Genomic DNA, 17,779 nt, shown 5'->3' with positions numbered 1-17,779 from the left:
CCCAGACTGGAGTGCGGTGGCACGATCACGGTTAGCTTCAGCCTCAACCTCAGCTATCCTCCCACCTCAGCTCCCCTAGCAGCTAGGACTACAGGCATGAGCCACTGCACCTGGCCTGTGCCTGACTCCTTTCATTCAACATTATGTTTAGGAGATTCAGCCATGTCTTTGCTTGTCCTTTTACTTCATTCTCATTCCTCCACAGTATTCCATTGTAAGAATGTACACATATAGATGGGACTTCCAGAATGACTGAGTGAGGAAGCTCTGAAACACCCACCCACCCACACAAAGCCCTCATTCTTTTCTCATTAAAGTTCAAGACTTTTCAAAGTAAACACTTCCCAATTTGTTACATACTGTGTTCGTTTTTTCTTTTTTCTTTTTTTGAGACAGAATCTCACTCTGTCACCCATTATTCTACCTACTACTTATAATTTTGATCAATCTCCAGTTTTCAAATGATTATTTTTTCTCACAGTTTTGCACAGTTTTGTTATAAGTTTTTGTATTTTGTTATAAGTTCTGCCAAGTTTTGTATTTTTAGTAGAAATGGGGTTTTGCCATGTTGGCCAGGCTAGTCTCAAACACCTGACCTCAGGTGATCCACCTGCCTCAGCCTCCCACAGTGCTGGAATTAGAGGCATGAGCCACCGTGCCCTGCCAAGAAAAATTATTTTTAAGAGAACCAATAGAAATTCTGGATTTGAAAAGTATAGTAACTAAAATGAAAATTTCCCTGGAGGGGCTTAAAAGCAAATTTGAGCTGACAAAATAAAGAATTGGCAATCTTGAGGATAGATCAGCAGAGATTATACAAGCTGAATAATGGAGAGAAAAAAGACTGAAGAAAATGAACAGAGACTAAGAAGCCTTGGCCCATCATCAAATGCACCAACATCCAGGTAACAGGACTCTGAGAAAGAGGGAAAAAATAGAGAAATGGGCAGAAAAAATATTCAAAGAAAAAAATGGCTGAAAAATTCCAAAATTTGATGATAACATTAATCTACACATCCTAGAATCTGAATGAGCCAGAAGTAGGATAGACTCAAAGAGATCCACACATGAGCACGTTATAATTAAACTGTTGAAAAGAAGAAAATAAAAACTTGAAAGCAGAAAAGAAAATCCATCATATACACAGAAATGACAGTAAGATTAACACATGACTTTTGTCAAAAACAATGGAGAAATACACAACAAACTAGGAATAGAAGGAAACTACCTAAGCATAGTTATGTGCAGATTAAAACAAACCTGATAGTGAAATACTGAAAGCTTGTTCTCTAAGACCAGGAATAAGTAAGGATGCCTGCTTTCACCACTTCTAATAACATAGTACTGGAATCCTAGCCAGAGCAATTAGGCAAGAAAGAGAAATAAAAGGCATCCATATTGACAATGAAGAAGTAAAATTATCTCTATTTGCAGATGACATGATCCTATATGTAGCAAACCCTAAAAATTGCATCCATTGAAAAGCTATGAAAACTAACAAACAATTCAGTAAAGTTGCAGGACACAAAATGGTCACATAAAAGTCAATTGCAGCTGGGTGTGGTGGCTTATGCCTGTAATCCCAGCACTTTGGGATGCCAAGGCAGATGGATCACTTGAGCTCACAAGTTCAAGAACAGCCTGGGCAATATGGCGAAACCCTGTCCCTACAAAAAGTACAAAAATTCACTGAGTGTGGTGGTGCACACTTGTGGTCCCAGCTACTTGGGAGGCTGAGGCAGGAGGATGGTTTGAGCCTGGAAGGCAGAGGTTGCAGTGAGTCGAGATTGCACCACTGCTCTCCAGCCTGGGTGACAGAGCCAGATCTTGTCAAAAAAACAAACAACAATTGCATCTCTACACACTAACAATTAACAATCTGAAAATAAAATTAAGAAAATAATTCCATTTACAATAGCATCAAAAAGAATAAAATATGTAGGAATAAACCTAACCTAACCAACAAGATAAAAGGCTTATATGTTGAAAACTACAAATGTTTCTGAAAGAAACAAAGACACAAATAAATGGAAAGACATCCTATGTTCATGGATCAAAAGACTTAATATTGTTAAGATGTCAATAGTAACCAAAGCAATCTACAAATTTAATCCAATCCCTATCAAAATCCCAACATCATTTTTTAAAAAAATTCTAAAATTTATATGGAAACTCAAGAGAACCCAAATTGCCAAAATAATATTGAAAGAGAAAAACAAAGTTGGAAACATCACACTTTCTGACTTAAAAACATACTACAGGCTAGGCAGGGTGGCTCATGTTTATAACCCCAGCACTTTGAGAGGTCAAAGAGGGAGAAATGCTTGAGGCCGGGAGTTTGAGGCCAGCCTGGGCAACAAAGTGAGATCCCATCTCTACAAAAAATAATAATAATAAATAAAAATAAATAATAAAAACATACTGCAAAGCAACAGTAATCAAAGCAGTGTGGTACCAGTATAAAGACAGACATATAAATGGATGGAACAAAATACAGAGCCCAGAAATAAACTCTTGTTCATATGGTCAAATGAGCTTTGACAGGAGTGCAAAGACTATACAATGGAGAAAGGACAGTCTCTTCAACAAATGGTATGGGAGAACTGAATATCCACATACAAAAGAATAAAGTAAGATCCTTACTTTATACACCATATACAAAAATTAAATTAAAATGGATCAAAAACCTAAATGTAAAAAATAAACTATTAAACTTTTAGAAGAAAACATACAAGAAAGCTTCATGACATCAGACTTGGCAAGGATTTTCTGGATAATCATACCAAAAGCACAGATAACAAAAGTAAAAATAGATACATTAAACTACATCAAAATCTAAAACTTCTGTGCATCAAATGACACAATCAGCAGAGTGAAAAGACAACCTATAGAATGAGAGACTATATTTGCAATTACATATCCAGGGTTAATATCCAAAATATATGAGGAACTCGGCCGGGTGCAGTGGCTCACGCCTGTAATCCCAGCACTTTGGGAAGCCAAGGCAGGTGGTTCACCTGAAGTCAGGAGTTAGAGACCAGCCTAGCCAACATGGTGAAACCCCATCTCTACTAAAAAATACAAAAAATTAGCCAGGTGTGTTTGTGTTCACCTGTAATACCAGCTACTTGGGAGGCTGAGGCAGGAGAATCGCTTAAATCTAGGAGGCAGAGGCAGCAGTGAGCTGAGATCGCACCACTGCACTCCAGCCTGGGTGACAGAGTGAGACTCTGTCTCAAAAAAAAATACATATATATATATGTATATATGAGGAACTCCTGCAACACAATAAGAAAAAGACAAATAACCCAATTTTAAAATGAACGAAGGACTTGAATAGGTATTTCTCCTAAAAAGATATACAAATGGCCGGCCAGGCACGGTGGCTTACACCTGTAATCCAAGCACTTTGGGAGGCTGAGGTGGGCAGATCACAAGGTCAGGAGATCGAGACCATCCCATGAATGGTGAAACCCCATCTCTACTAAAAATACAAAAAATTAGCTGGGCCACATTTTCTTAATCCAGTCTATCATTGTTGGACATTTGGGTTGGTTCCACCATGGAATACTATGCAGCCATAAAAAATGATGAGTTCATGTCCTTTGTAGGGACATGGATGAAACTGGAAACCATCATTCTCAGTAAGCTATCGCAAGAACAAAAAACCAAACACCACATATTCTCACTCATAGGTGGGAATTGAACAATGAGATCACATGGACACAGGAAGGGGAATATCACACTCTGGGGACTGTGGTGGGGAGGGGGGAGGGGGGAGGGATAGCATTGGGAGATATACCTAATGCTAGATGACGAGTTAGTGGGTGCAGCGCACCAGCATGGCACATGTATACATATGTAACTAACCTGCACAATGTGCACATGTACCCTAAAACTTAAAGTATAATAATAAAAAAAAAAAAAAGAGAGAGACTGAACTGCATAATATTAACTTTAGCTCTAAAAAAAAAAAAAAAAAAAAAAAAAAAAAAAAAAAAAAAATTAGCTGGGCATGGTGGCGGGCGCCTGTAGTTCCAGCTACTTGGGAGGCTGAGGCGGGAGAATGGCGTGAACCCAGGAGGCGGAGCTTGCAGTGAGCTGAGATCACGCCACTGCACTCCAGCCTGGGCAACACAGCAAGACTCCGTCAAAAAAAAAAAAAAAAAGCAGATAGACAAATGGCCAAGATGAAAAAACGTTAAACATCATTATTTATTAGGAAACTGCAAATCAAGACAAATATCAACCCACACCCATTAGGATGACTAATTTAAAAAAAAAGACAGAAAATAACAAGTGATGGCAAGGATGTGGAGGAATTGGAACTCTTGTTCACCACTGGTGGGAATATAAAATTGTATAGCCACTATGGAAAACAGTATGGTGGTTCCTGAAAAAATTAAAAGTAGAATACTATGTGATCCAGACATTCCTTTTTGGGGTATATATCCAAAAGAATTGAAAGCAGGATCTTGAACAGATACCTGCACATTCATGTTCACTGTGGCATTTTTCATAACAGTCAAGAGGTGGAAGCAACCCAAGTGTCCATCAACAGATGAATGCATAAACCAGATGTGGCATATACACAAATTGAATATTATTCATTAAAAAGGAAGGAAATTACAACACATACAACATGGATGACTTTGAGAACATTACGCCAAGTAAAATAAGCCAGTCTCAAAAGGCAAATACTGTATAATTCCCCTCATGTGAGGTAAATAGAGTAGTCAAATTCACAGAGGCAGGAAGTATAATGGTGGTTGTCAAAGGCTGTGGGGGATGAGGGAATGGGGAGCTGTTTAATGGGCATAGAGTTGCATTTTGCAAAATGAAGATGTTCTAGATACTGCTCACACATCATTGCGGGTGTAGCTGACACTAAGAGATCGAGCTGACTGGTATCTCTTCTGATGAGGATACTAATCCTATCAGATCAAGGCTCCATCCTTATGACCTATTCAACCTCAATTACTTCTTTAGAGGGCCCATCACCAAACACAGCCACACTGGGGCTTAGAGTTTCAACATATGGATTTTTGGAGACACAAACATTCAGTTCATAGCAAGCAACTGGGAAGGTGGAATGTGATTGCTAGATTTTCCATGTTACATCATTTTATTTTTTTCTTTTATTTCTGTGGGACCCTGCTTGATAACATGTTGTATCATTTTAAATTTCCAGTTTTTAATTTAAAAATTTTGGAGACATGTCAAAAAATGGGAAAGTATGACCCATACATTAGGTGAGGGAGAGTAGTCAATAGAAGCTGTCTCCTGAGGAAGCCCAAACATTGAACTGTGAGACAACAGCTTTAAGTCAACTATTATAAATACGTTCAATGAACAAAAAGAAACCATGTCTAAAGAATTAAAATATACCATGTCTCACCTATAGAGAATACCAATAAAGAGATAGAAATTGTAAAATAAGGAACAAGCAGAACTTCTGGAGTTGAAAAACATAATAACTGAAATGAAAAAATTCACTGGAAGGGCTCTAAAGCAGCTTTGAGCTGGCAGAAGGAATAATTTGTGAACTTGAAGATAGGTTAATTAAGATTATTCAGTCTCGGCCAGGCGCAGTGGCTCACGCCTGTAATGCTAGCACTTTGGGAGGCCAAGGTGGGCAGATCACCTGAGGTCAGGAGTTCAAGACCAGTCTGGCCAACGTGGTGAAGCCCCATTTCTACTAAAAACACAAAAAACAGCCGGGCATGTGGTGGTGCATGCCTGTAATCCCAGCTACTCAGAGGCTGAAGTGGGAGAATTGCTTGAACCCCAAAGGCAGAAGTTGCAGTGAGCCGAGACTGTGACACAGCCTTCCAGGCTGGGCAACATAGTGAGACTGTGAGACTCTATCTCAAAAAAAAGAAAAGAAAAGAAAAAGAAAGAAAGATTATCCAGTCTATAAAATGGTAGAGGGCAGGGAATGAAAAATGTGAACAGAGCCTCAGAGACCTGTGTTATGCTATCAAACACACCAACGTATGTGTAGTGGGAGTGCCAGAAGGAGAAAAAACAGTAGAAAAACTATTTGAAAAAACAATGGCTGAAAGCTTTCCAAACTTAATGAGCAACATTAATCCTCACATTTAAGAATCTCTCAGTGTGAAATTGGGTTAGGAAAAAAAAAGAATCTCAATGAACTTAAAGTAAGATAAATTCAAAGAGATCATCACCTAGACACGTCATTATAAAACCCTGGAAAGACAGCTAAAGAGAGAATCTTGAGAGCAGCAAGAGAAAACCCATTCACCACAGACAAAGGATCCTCAATAAGATTAATAGCTGTCAGCTGGGCGTGTTGGCTCACACTTGTAATCTCAGCACTTTGGGAGGCCAAGGTGGGCAGATCACCTGAAGTCAGGAGCTCTAGACCAGCCTGGCAACATGGCGAAGCCTCGTTTCTACTACAAATACAAAAATTAGCTGGATGTGGTAGTGCACGTCTGTACTCCCAGCTACTCGGAGGGCTGAGGTGGGAGAATCACTTGAACCCAAGAGATGGAGGTTGTAGTGAGCCAAGACTGCACCACTGCACTCCAGCCTATGCAACAGAGCTAGACTCCATCTCAAAAAGAAAAGATTAACAGGCATTTTCTCACCAGAAATTATGGATACCAGAAGGTAGTAGAATTACCTATTCAAAGTGCTGAGGAAAAAAAAAAGAAGACTTTCAACCAAGAATTTCATATTCAGCAAAACTGTCCTTTAAAAGCAAATTAGAAATAAAATATATTCCTATATTAAACACAAACAGCAAAATTGTCACTGGCAGACCTGTCTACAAGAAATACTAAAGAGAATTCTTCAAACTAAAATGAAAGGACATTAGATAGTAAGTCAAATTCACACAAAGAAATAAAAGAGCATTAACAAAGGTAACTACATAGGTAAATATTAATGATAGTATAAATTACTTTTGTTTGTAAATCTTTTCTTCTATCTGACTTACAAAATGGCTGCATGAAGCAATCATTATTAAAACTATGTTGATGTGTTTAAAATGTGTAAAGATGTAAGTTATATGAAAATAATAGCACAAGGAGAAGAAATGGATTGGAGCTATATTGGGGCAAAGGTTTTTTATAGCGTTGAAATTAAGTTGGCATTAATCCTGATTTGATTCTTTTAAATTAAGTTCTTAATTGTACTCCCTAGGGGAAACACTAAGAAGATAACTAAAAATACGATTGAAAACTATTTTTAAAACCATACACACACACGAAATAAAATACTATAAATATCTATTCAACATAAAAGAAGGTAATAATGGAGGCACAGAGGAAGAAAAAAAGACTCAGAAGAAAAAAATTACACATGAATGTATTCAGAAGAAAAAAAGACTATCTATAAATATAAATATAATATATATGTATAAAACAAATAGAAAAATGGCAGACATAAGTCTTACCTTTTCGCAATTACATTGAATATATATGTATTAAATTCTCCAATTAAAAGCAGAGTTTGATAGGATAGATTTCTTAAAAAACATGATTCAACTATATTCTGTCTACAAGAGACACACTTTCTTGTCAAAGACACATATAGATTGAAAGTTACATGATAAAAAAGAGCTTCTTCTCCAAGAAAATATCAAATACCAGTTGACTCCGGTACAGTGGAAGGACCCAGAGGCTTCCACAGTGGCATCCAGGGCTGCTACACTTAAGTCAGAGGCTGCACTGTCACCCTGGGCAACTTTGCCAAGCCCATATTTGATGCTAAGACCTATAGCTACCTGACCCCCAACATCTGGAAAGAGATAGTATCACCAGGTCTTCCTATTAGGAATTCACTGACCATCTTGTCAAGACCCAAACCAGAGTTTCTGTATAGAGGATCCAGGCTGCAACTGTGGCTACAATATAAGGTTTTTTTAAAAAAACAAACAAAAAATAAAAAAAGTGAACTAAGCCTGTTTTTTCTTAAAAAAAAAAAAGATAGAAAAAGATATGCCATGAAAATATTAACCAACAGAGAGCTAGAGTACCTATACTAATATCAGACAAAATAGATTTTAAGGCAAAATCTTTTACTCGAATTAAAAGAAGATGTAATAATTATAAACATATATGCATCTAGCAGCAGTACCCCCAAAATATATGAATCAGAAATTGACAGAATTGAATGGACAAATAGAAATGAAACAACAGGCTGGGTGCGGTGGCTCATGTCTGTAATTCCAGCACTTTGGGACACTGAGGCAGGTGGAACACCTGAGATCAGGAGTTTGAGACCAGCCTGACCAACACGGCTGCCTATAATTCCATCTACTCAAGAGGCTGAGGCAGGAGAATTGTTTGAACCTGGGAGGCAGAGGTTACAGTGAGCCAAGATCATGCCACTGCACTCCAGCCTGGGTGACAGAGTGAAACTTCATCTCAAAAAAAGAAAAAAAGAAATGAAACAATAATTGTTGGAGACCTCAATACCCAATAATGAACAGAACTAGCTAGAAGATCAATAATAGAAGACTCGAACAACATTAACAACTAGATGTGCTGGGCTCAGTGGCTCACACCTATAAGCCCAATACTTTGGGAGGTCGAGGCCAGAGGATGGCTTGAGTCCAGGAGTTTGAGACCAACTTGGACAACATAGTGAGACCCTCTCTCTGCAAAGTTTAAAAATTAGCCAGACGTGTTGGTGTGTACCTGTAGTCACAGCTACTTGGGGTGCTGAGGTGGGAGGATTGCTTGAGCCCAGGAGGTTGAAGCTGCAGTGAGCTATGATCTTGCCACTGCACTCCACACTCCAGCCTGGGCAACAGAGCAAGATCCTGTCTCCAAAAAAAAAAAAAAACAAGTATATCTTACAGACATCTATAGAACACTCCACCCAACAATAGCAGAATCCACATTCTACTGAAAGTTGCATGAACAATTCTTCAGGATATACCATATGTTAAGCCATAAAACAAGCCTCAATAAATCTTAAAGGATTGAAATCATCCAAAGCATGTTTTCCAACCACAGTTGAAAGAAACAACAGAAGGAAATTTCAGAAATCCACAAATACGTGAAAAATAAACTAAAAAATCCTAAATAGCCAGTGGGTAAAAAGAAATCACAGGGAAAATTAAAGACTTGAGATAAATGAAACAAAACACAACACACCACAACTTATAGGATACAGCTACAGCTTCCTCATAAATGTCTATATTAAGAGAAAGACTTCAAATCAGTAACCCAACATTCTACCTTAAGAAATTAATTTTTTAAAAGAGCAAAATAAACCTAAAGCATGCTGAAGGAATGAATTCATTTAGATTAAAGTGGAAATAAATGAAATAGAGAGTAGAAAAACAACAGGGAAAATTGATGAAACCAAAGGTTGGTTCTCCGAAAATGTCAACAAAACTGGCAAACCTTTAGCTAGACTTACCACAGATAAAAGAGAGAAGATACAAATTAACAAAATCAGGGCCAGGCGCGGTGGCTCACACCTGTAATCCTAGCACTTTGGGAGGCCGAAGTGGGCAGATCACCTGAGGTCGGATGTTCAAGACCAGCCTGACCAACATGGAGAAACCCTGTCTCTACTAAAAATACAAAATTAGCTGGGTGTGGTGGCACATGCCTGTAATCCCAGCTACTCGGGAGGCTGAGGCAGGAGAATCACTTGAACCCAGGAGGCAGAGGTTGTGGTGAGCCAAGATCCCTCCATTGCACTCCAGCCTGGGCAACGAGAGTGAAACTTCGTCTCAAAAAAAAAAAAAAAAATCAAGAATGAGAGAAGAGGCATTAATACCCACATTACAGAAAGATAAAGGACTATAATGGAATACTGTGAACAATTCTATGACAACAAATTAGATAATGTAGATAAAATGTATACACTCCTAGAAAGACACAAACTCACTAAAGAAGACATAGAAAACCTGAATAGATCTATTTACAAGTAAAGAGATTGGATTAATAATCAAAAAGTTTCCAGCCAGATGTGGTGGCTCATGCCTGTAATCCCAGCACTTTTCGGGGCTGAGGCAAGTGGATCTCTTGAACCCAGGGTTTCAAGACCAGCCTGGGCAACATGGCAAAATTTCATCTCTACAAATAATACAAAAATTAGCTTGGCATGGTGGCATGCACTTGTAGTCCCGACTACTTGGGAGTCTTAGGGGAGTGATCACCTGAGCCCAGGAGGTCAAGGCTATGGTGAGCTATGACCACACCACTGCACAGACGGAGTGAGACCTTGTCTCAAACAAAACAAAACAAAAAATTTCCCTCAAAGAAGAGCCCAGGCGCAGATTTAACACCAGTCTTTCTCAAAACCTTCCAAAAATAGAAAAGGAAGGAATATTTCCTGACCCATTCTGTGAGGCCAATATTATGCTTATATCAAAACTAGAAAAAGACATCACACATACACACGAAAAGAAAACTAAAACCAGTATCTCTTATAAATATAAATGCTAAATTTCTCCAAAAAAAAAAATCCTCCAAGACCAAGTGGAATTTATCTCAAGAATATATGGTTGGTTTAACATATAAAAATCAATCAATGCAATACACCATATCTGTAAAATAAAGGACAAAAACTACATGATCCTCAATAAACACAGAAAAAAATTGACAGGTCAGGTGCTGTGGCTCATTCCTGTAATCCCAGCACTTTGGGAGGCCAAGTTGGGTGGGGATCGCTTGAGGTCAGCAGTTTGAGACCAGTCTGGCCAACATGGAGAAATCTCATCTCTACTAAAAACACAAAAATTAGCTGGGTGTGGTGTCATGCACTTGTAGTCCCAGCTACTCGGGAGGCTGAGGCAGGAGAATCGCTTGAACCTGGGAGGCAGAGGTTTCAGTGAGCCAAGATCGTGCCACTGCACTCCAGCCTGGGTGACAGAGCAAGATTCTGTCTCAAAAAAAAAAAAAAAAAAAAAAAAAAAAAAGAGAGAGAGAAATGAAAAAGAAAAAAAAAATGACAGAAGTCCAACACCTTTCATGATAAAAAAAAAAAAAAAAACTCAGAAACTAGGAATAGAAGGGATCTCAAGCTGATAAAAGGCATCTGTGAAAAACTACTAACATCATTCTTAGTGGTAAAAGACTGAATGATTTTCCCCTAAGATCAGGAATAAAACGAGAATGTCTGCTTTGGCCATTTCTATTCAACATGTTATTGGAGGTTCTAACCAGGCAATTAGGCAACAAAAAAGGCAATCAGGTCAGAAAGGAAGAACTATTCCCATTTACAGATGATATCATCTTATACAAAGAAAATCCTAAAGGAACTGCAATCAAAGCCTACAAAACAATGAAGGCAGGCCAGGTGCGGTGGCTCATGCCTGTAATCCCAGCACGTTGGGAGGCCAAGGTGGGCAAATCACTTGAGGTCAGGAGTTCGAGACCAGCCCGGCCAACATGGTGAAACCCCGTCTCTACTAAAAATACAAAAATTAACCGGGCATGGTGGCGGGCACCTGTAATCCCAGCTACTTGGGAGGCTGAGGCAGGAGAATCACTTTAACTAACCCTGGATGCAGAGGTTGCAGTGAGCCGAGATTGAGCCACTGCACTCCAGCCTGGGTGACAAAGGGCTCAAAAAAAAAAAAAAAAAAAGAAAAGAAAAAAGGAAACAAACAAACAAAAAAACAATGAAGGAGTAGAACAAGGTTGCAGGATAGAAGAACAGTATTAAAAAATCAATGTGGCTGGGCTCGGTGGCTCACGCCTGTAATCCCAGCACTTTGGGAGGCTGAGGTGGATGGATCACAAGGTCAGTAGTTCAAGACCATCCTGGCCAATATGGTGAAACCTCATCTCTACTAAAAATACAAAAATTAGCCAGGCGTGGTGGCAGGCACCTGTAATCCCAGCTACTTGGGAAGCTGAGGCAGGAGAATTACTTGAACCTGAGAGGTGGAGGTTGCAGTGAGCCGAGATTGTGCCATCACACTCCAGCCTGGGCAACAGAACAAGACTCCGTCTCAAAAAAAACAAATCAATTGTATTTATATATACTACTCAGGAACAATCAAAAATACAATTAGGAAAATAATTCTATTCACAATAATATCAAAAAGTATAAAATACTTTGGGGCCGGGTGCAGTGGCTCATGCCAACAATCCCAGCATTTTGGGAGGCCAAGGCGGGAGGATCACTTGAGGTCAGGAGTTCAAGACCAGCCTGGCCAACATGGTGAAACCCCACCTCTACTAAAAATACAAAAATTAGCCACATGTGTTGGCACGTACCTGTAATCCCAGCTACTCAGGAGGCTGAGGCATGAGAATTGCTTGAACCAATGAGGTGGAGGTTGAAGTGAGCTGAGATCGTGCCATTGCACTCCAGCCTGGGTGACAGAGCGAGACTCTGTCTCAAAAAAAAAAAAACAAAAAAAACTTCGGAATAAATTTAACAGACATGTAATATTGTTACACTGAAAATTACAAATCTTTGCTGAGAGAAATTAAAGAAGGTCTAAATAAATAGACATTCTCTACAAATCAGAAGACTCATTATTAATAAGGAATTTCTCCTCTATTTCATCTATAGATCCAATTCAATTCTTCTCAAAATCCAAGCAGGCTTTTTTTTTTTTGCAAAAATTGACTGGCTATTTCTAAAATTTATTTTAAAAGGCAAAGGGCCTAGAATAGCAAAAACAATTTTGAAAAAGAGTGACAAAGCTAGAAGACATAATTTCCCAATTTCAAAACTTACTATAAATCCACAGTAGACAAGAGAGTGTGGCACTGAATAAGGATAGACGTATAGATCAATGGAACAGAAGTGAAAGCCCAGAAATACACCCTTAACACTGATGCCAGTTGATTTTCAACAGAGGAGCCAAGGCAATGCCACAGAAAAAGAATAGTCTTTTCAACAAATGATGGTGGAACAATGGAATATCCATCTGCCGAAGAAGAAAGTTAGATCCCTATATCACACTATAGGCAAAACTAAACTAAAAATGGATCAGAGAACTAAATATAGAGTTAAAATTATAAAACGTTTAGAAGAAAATTGTTGTGACTTTGGGTTAGGCAAAGATTTCATAGCTATGACAGCAAAAGCACAATCCATAAAATTTTAAAAATTGATAAATTGGATTTCATCAAAATTAAAAGCTTTACAAGACACCATTAAGGAAATCTAAACATTGGAAGAATGTATTTGCAAATTGTATGTCTGCTTAAAGACACATATCCAAAATATATAGAATACTTACAACTCAATATCAAGAAGTTAAATAATCCAATTTTAAAAGTAGATATAATAATTGAATATATATTTTGCCAAGGAAGATATATGAATGGCTAATAAGCACATGGTAAGATGTTCAATATTTTTATTCATTAGGGAAATACAAACCACAAGAGATACCATTTTATACCGCAAGTACAGCTATAATTTTTTTTTTTAAAAGGACATAATAACAAGTGTTTGCAAGGATGTGGAGAAAGTAAAGCCCTTATAAATTGATTATGGGAATGTAAAATAGTGCACCCAGTTTGGAAAACAGTTTGTCAGTCTCCTTAAAATTTAAACATAAATTTTCCATATGACCTGTCAATTGCCCTCCTGGGAACATTTGTCCATGAGAAACGAAAAGACATGTTCACACAAAGACTTGTTATAGGAATGTTCATAGCAGCATTACTCTTAGTAGCCAAAAAATGGAAACCAAAATGTTCATCGGCTGATGAGTTGATAAACAAAATATGGTATGTCCGTACAATGGAATACTATTCAGCCATTAACAAGAATGAAGTGCTGGTACATGCTAAAACATGGATGAACATCAAAAACACTATACTAAGTGAAAGTAGCCACACATAAAAAGCCACATATTGGATAATTCAATTTATTTGAAATGTCCAGAAAGGGCAAATCTACAGAGATAGCAATTAGATTAACAACAGTTGACTGGGGCTGGTTAGAAAAGGGAGTGACTGTTAACAGTCATGAGGGATCTTTCTTGAGTAATGGAATGTTCTAAAATTGAATTATGGTGATGATTGCACAACTCTGTAAATTTACTAAAAAATCATTGAATTGTACACTTAAAAATAAAATGAAATAAAATAAAAAGACCTGACTAAAACAAAAATAGTTTAAAAAGATAAACTGGCCAAGCACAGTGGCTCACACCTGTAATCCCAGCACTTTGGGAGGCTGAGGTGTGTGGATCACAAGGTCAGGAGATCGAGACCATCCTGGCTAACACGGTGAAACGCCATCTCGACTAAAAATAGAAAAACTTAGTCGGGTGTGGTGGCATGCACCTGTAGTCCCAGCTACTCGGGAGGCTGAGGCAGGAGAATTGCTTAAACCCGGGAGGCAGAGGTTGCAGTGAGCCGAGATCACGCCACTGCACTCCAGCCTGGGCAACAGAGCAAGACTCCATCTCAAAAAAAAGAGATAAACCACAAATATGTAAATAAACCAGTTTGTTTATTCATTCTACTATTGATAGATATTTGAGTAGTTTCCAGAGTAGAGTTATTATAAATACTGTTACTGTGAACATTCTTGTATATGTCATGCAGTAAACATCTGTAAACTTTCTCATTGTCTTTTGGAGATGGGGTCTTGCTCTCTCACCCAGGCTGGAATGCAGTGGTGCAATCACAGCTCATTGTAATCACAAAGTCCTGAGTCGCCAGGACTACAGGCACATGCCACCAGGCTAACTTAAAAAAAAATAATTTTGCAGAGATGAGGTCTTGCTATGTTGCCCGAGCTGATCTCTAACTCCTGGCCTAAAAGGATGCTTTCACCTCAGCCTCCCAAAGGGGTGAGATTACAGGCATGAGCCACCATGCCTAGCCCATATGTACCCATTTCTGTTGAGTGTATGTCTAGGAGTAGAACATCTGGGTCATGAGTATGCATATATTCTGCTTTAGCAGATACTGCCAAAGACTTTTGCCAGGTTCTCTACCAATTTACATGTCCTTTGGCAGTATATGAAATTTCTACTTTCCCTATGCTATGATTTGAATGTGTCCCCCAAAGTTCATGTCTTGGAAAATTAATCCCCAAAGCAACAGTGTTAAGCAGTGGGTCATTTAAGAGGTGATTAGAGATCCTGAGGGCTCTGTCTTCATGAATAATGTCATTATGGTAGGAGTGATTTAGTTATCACTGGAGTTGGTTCATGATAAAAGGGGGAGTTCTACCTCCTTCCCTTTTCTCTCACATGAGCACTTCTGCCGTTTCACTTTCCACTATGAGATGATGCAGCAAGAAGGCCCTGGTCAGATGCAATTCCCTCGACCTTGGACTTCCCTGTCTCCAGAACTGTGTGAAATAAATCTCTGTTCTTTATAAATTGCCAAGTCTTGGGTATTTTGTTATAGCAGCATGAAATGGACTAAGATACTCTACTTCCTTGCTGACATTTGGCATCTGTTCAGCCATTCTGCTGGGTGTGTACTGGTTCCTTATTACGGTTGTGAAAGTGAACACTATTTTAAGTTTTTCTCTTTTGGTTTTTGGCTATTTGGGAATCCTCTTTGTGAAATGCTGATTCAAATATTTTTGCCCTTTTTTCCCCTTAAGTAGTCTGTTGTTTTCTTATTGATTTTTGCAGAAGTTTTTTTTTCTAAGAAATTATTTTTTCCAAGCCAGTCACAGTGGCTCTTGCCTGTAATCCCTTTGGGAGGCCGAGGTGAAAGAATCATGTGAGGCCAGGAGTTCAAGATCACCCTAAGCAACATAGCAAGACCCTGTCTACAAAAAAATAAAACTAAATGAAATTATTTTTTTCCACTCTTTGGCTTGACTTTTCTTTTTTTCTTTTTTTTTTTTTTGAGATGGACTCTCACTCTGTCACCCAGGCTGGAGTGCAGTGGCGCAATCTCAGCTCACTGCAAGCTCTGCCTCCCGGGTTCACGCCATTCTCCTGCCTCAGCCTCCCCAGTAGCTGGGACTACAGGCACCTGCCACCATGCCTGGCTAATTTTTTGTATTTTTAGTAGAGACGGGGTTTCACTGTGTTAGCCAAGATGGTCTCGATCTCCTGATCTTGTGATCTGCCCACCTCAGCCTCCCAAAGTGCTGGGATTACAGGCGTGAGCCACCGCGCCTGGCCAACTTTTCACTTTCTTGACAATGTCTTTTGATAAGCATAAGTTTTAGTTTTAATGTAGTCTAACTTATCCATTTTTTTTCCTTTATGGTTTTAGTGGGTTTTTGTTTGTTTATCTTTTGTTTTTTATTTATTTATTTATTTATTTTTTTTTTTGAGACAATCTCACTCTGTCTCCCAGGCTGGAGTACAGGGGCACAATCTCAGCTCACTGCAGCCTCAGCCTACTGGGTTCAAGTGATTCTCCCACCTCAGCCTCCTGAGTAGCTGAGACTATGGGCACATGCCACCATGCCTGGCTAATTTTTATATTTTTAGGAGAGACAGGGTTTTGCCATGTTGCCCAGGCTGGTCTCAAACTCCTGGCTTCAAGTGATCCTCCCATCTTGGCCTCCCAAAGTGCTGGGATTACAGGCATGAGCCAGATTTTAGTGTTTTGTTTGTTTGTTTTTTGAGACAGAGTATCACTCTGTCACCCAGGCTGGAGTGCAGTGGCGTGATCTCAGCTCACCGCAACCTCTGCTTTCTGGGTTCAAGCAATTCTCCTGCCTCAGCCTCCTGAGTAGCTGGGATTACAGGCACCCGCCACCATGCCCAGCTAATTTTTGTATTTTAGTAGAGACGGGGTTTTACCATGTTGACCAGGCTGGTTTCGAACTCCTGACCTCAAGTGATCCATCAGCCTCAGCCTCCCAAAGTGCTGGGATTACAGGCATGAGCCACCACCCCCTGGCCAGTTTTAGTGTTTTCTGATGTACCATTTTAAAAATATTTGCCTATTTCAAGGCCACAATGATATTTTCCTGTTTTCTTCTAAAATATTTGTTGTTTTATCTTTCACATTTAGATCGACAATAAATCTGAAGTTGATTTTGTATATACTGTAAGGTAAGGGGTCAACATTTATATTTTCCTATTTGGGTAACTGATTGATGCAACACCACTTTTTAAAAAAGCACTGCAGATTTATAGTAGGTCTTGAATTTGATGAAGTTCTCCAACTTTGTTCATTTATTTATTTATTTATTTATTTATTTTTATTTTTTTTGAGATGGAGTCTCACTCTGTTGCCGAGGCTGGAGTGAAGTGGTGTGATCTCGGCTCACTGCAATCTCCGCCACCTGGGTTCATGCCATTCTCCTGCCTCAGCCTCCCAAGTAGCTGGGACTACAGGCGCCCGCCACCACGCCTGGCTAATTTTTTTGTATTTTTAGTAGAGACGGGGTTTCACCGTGTTAGCCAGGATGGCCTCAATCTCCTGACCTCGTGATCCACCCACCTCAGCCTCCCAAAGTGCTAGGATTACAGGCGTGAGCCACAGCGCCCGGCCATTCTTTTATTCCTAATTAATTAATTAATTTATTTTATTTTTGTTTAATTAATTTAAAATTTATTTATTATTTATGTATTTATTTATTTTGAGATGGGGTCTCTGTCTCCCAAGCTGGAGTGCAGTGACACAATCATGACTCACGACAGCCTTGACCTCCTGGGCTCTAGTGATCCTCCCACCTCGACCTCCTGAGTAGCTGAGACCACAGACATGCACCACCACACTTGGCTAATTTTTAAAATTATTTATAGAAATGAGGTGTCGCTATGTTGCCCAGGCTGGCCTTGAACTCTTGGCCTTAAGCGATCTTCCCGCCTCAGCCTCTCAAAGTGCTGGGATTACAGGCAAGAGCCACTGTGCCCAGCCCCAACTTTGTTCTTATTCTTCAG

This window comes from Pan troglodytes, chromosome 18, assembly GCF_028858775.2.
Source record: "Pan troglodytes isolate AG18354 chromosome 18, NHGRI_mPanTro3-v2.0_pri, whole genome shotgun sequence".
Taxonomy (NCBI): domain Eukaryota; kingdom Metazoa; phylum Chordata; class Mammalia; order Primates; family Hominidae; genus Pan; species Pan troglodytes.
The sequence above is the reverse complement of the archived record's forward strand: the minus strand, read 5'-3'. Positions refer to the sequence as shown.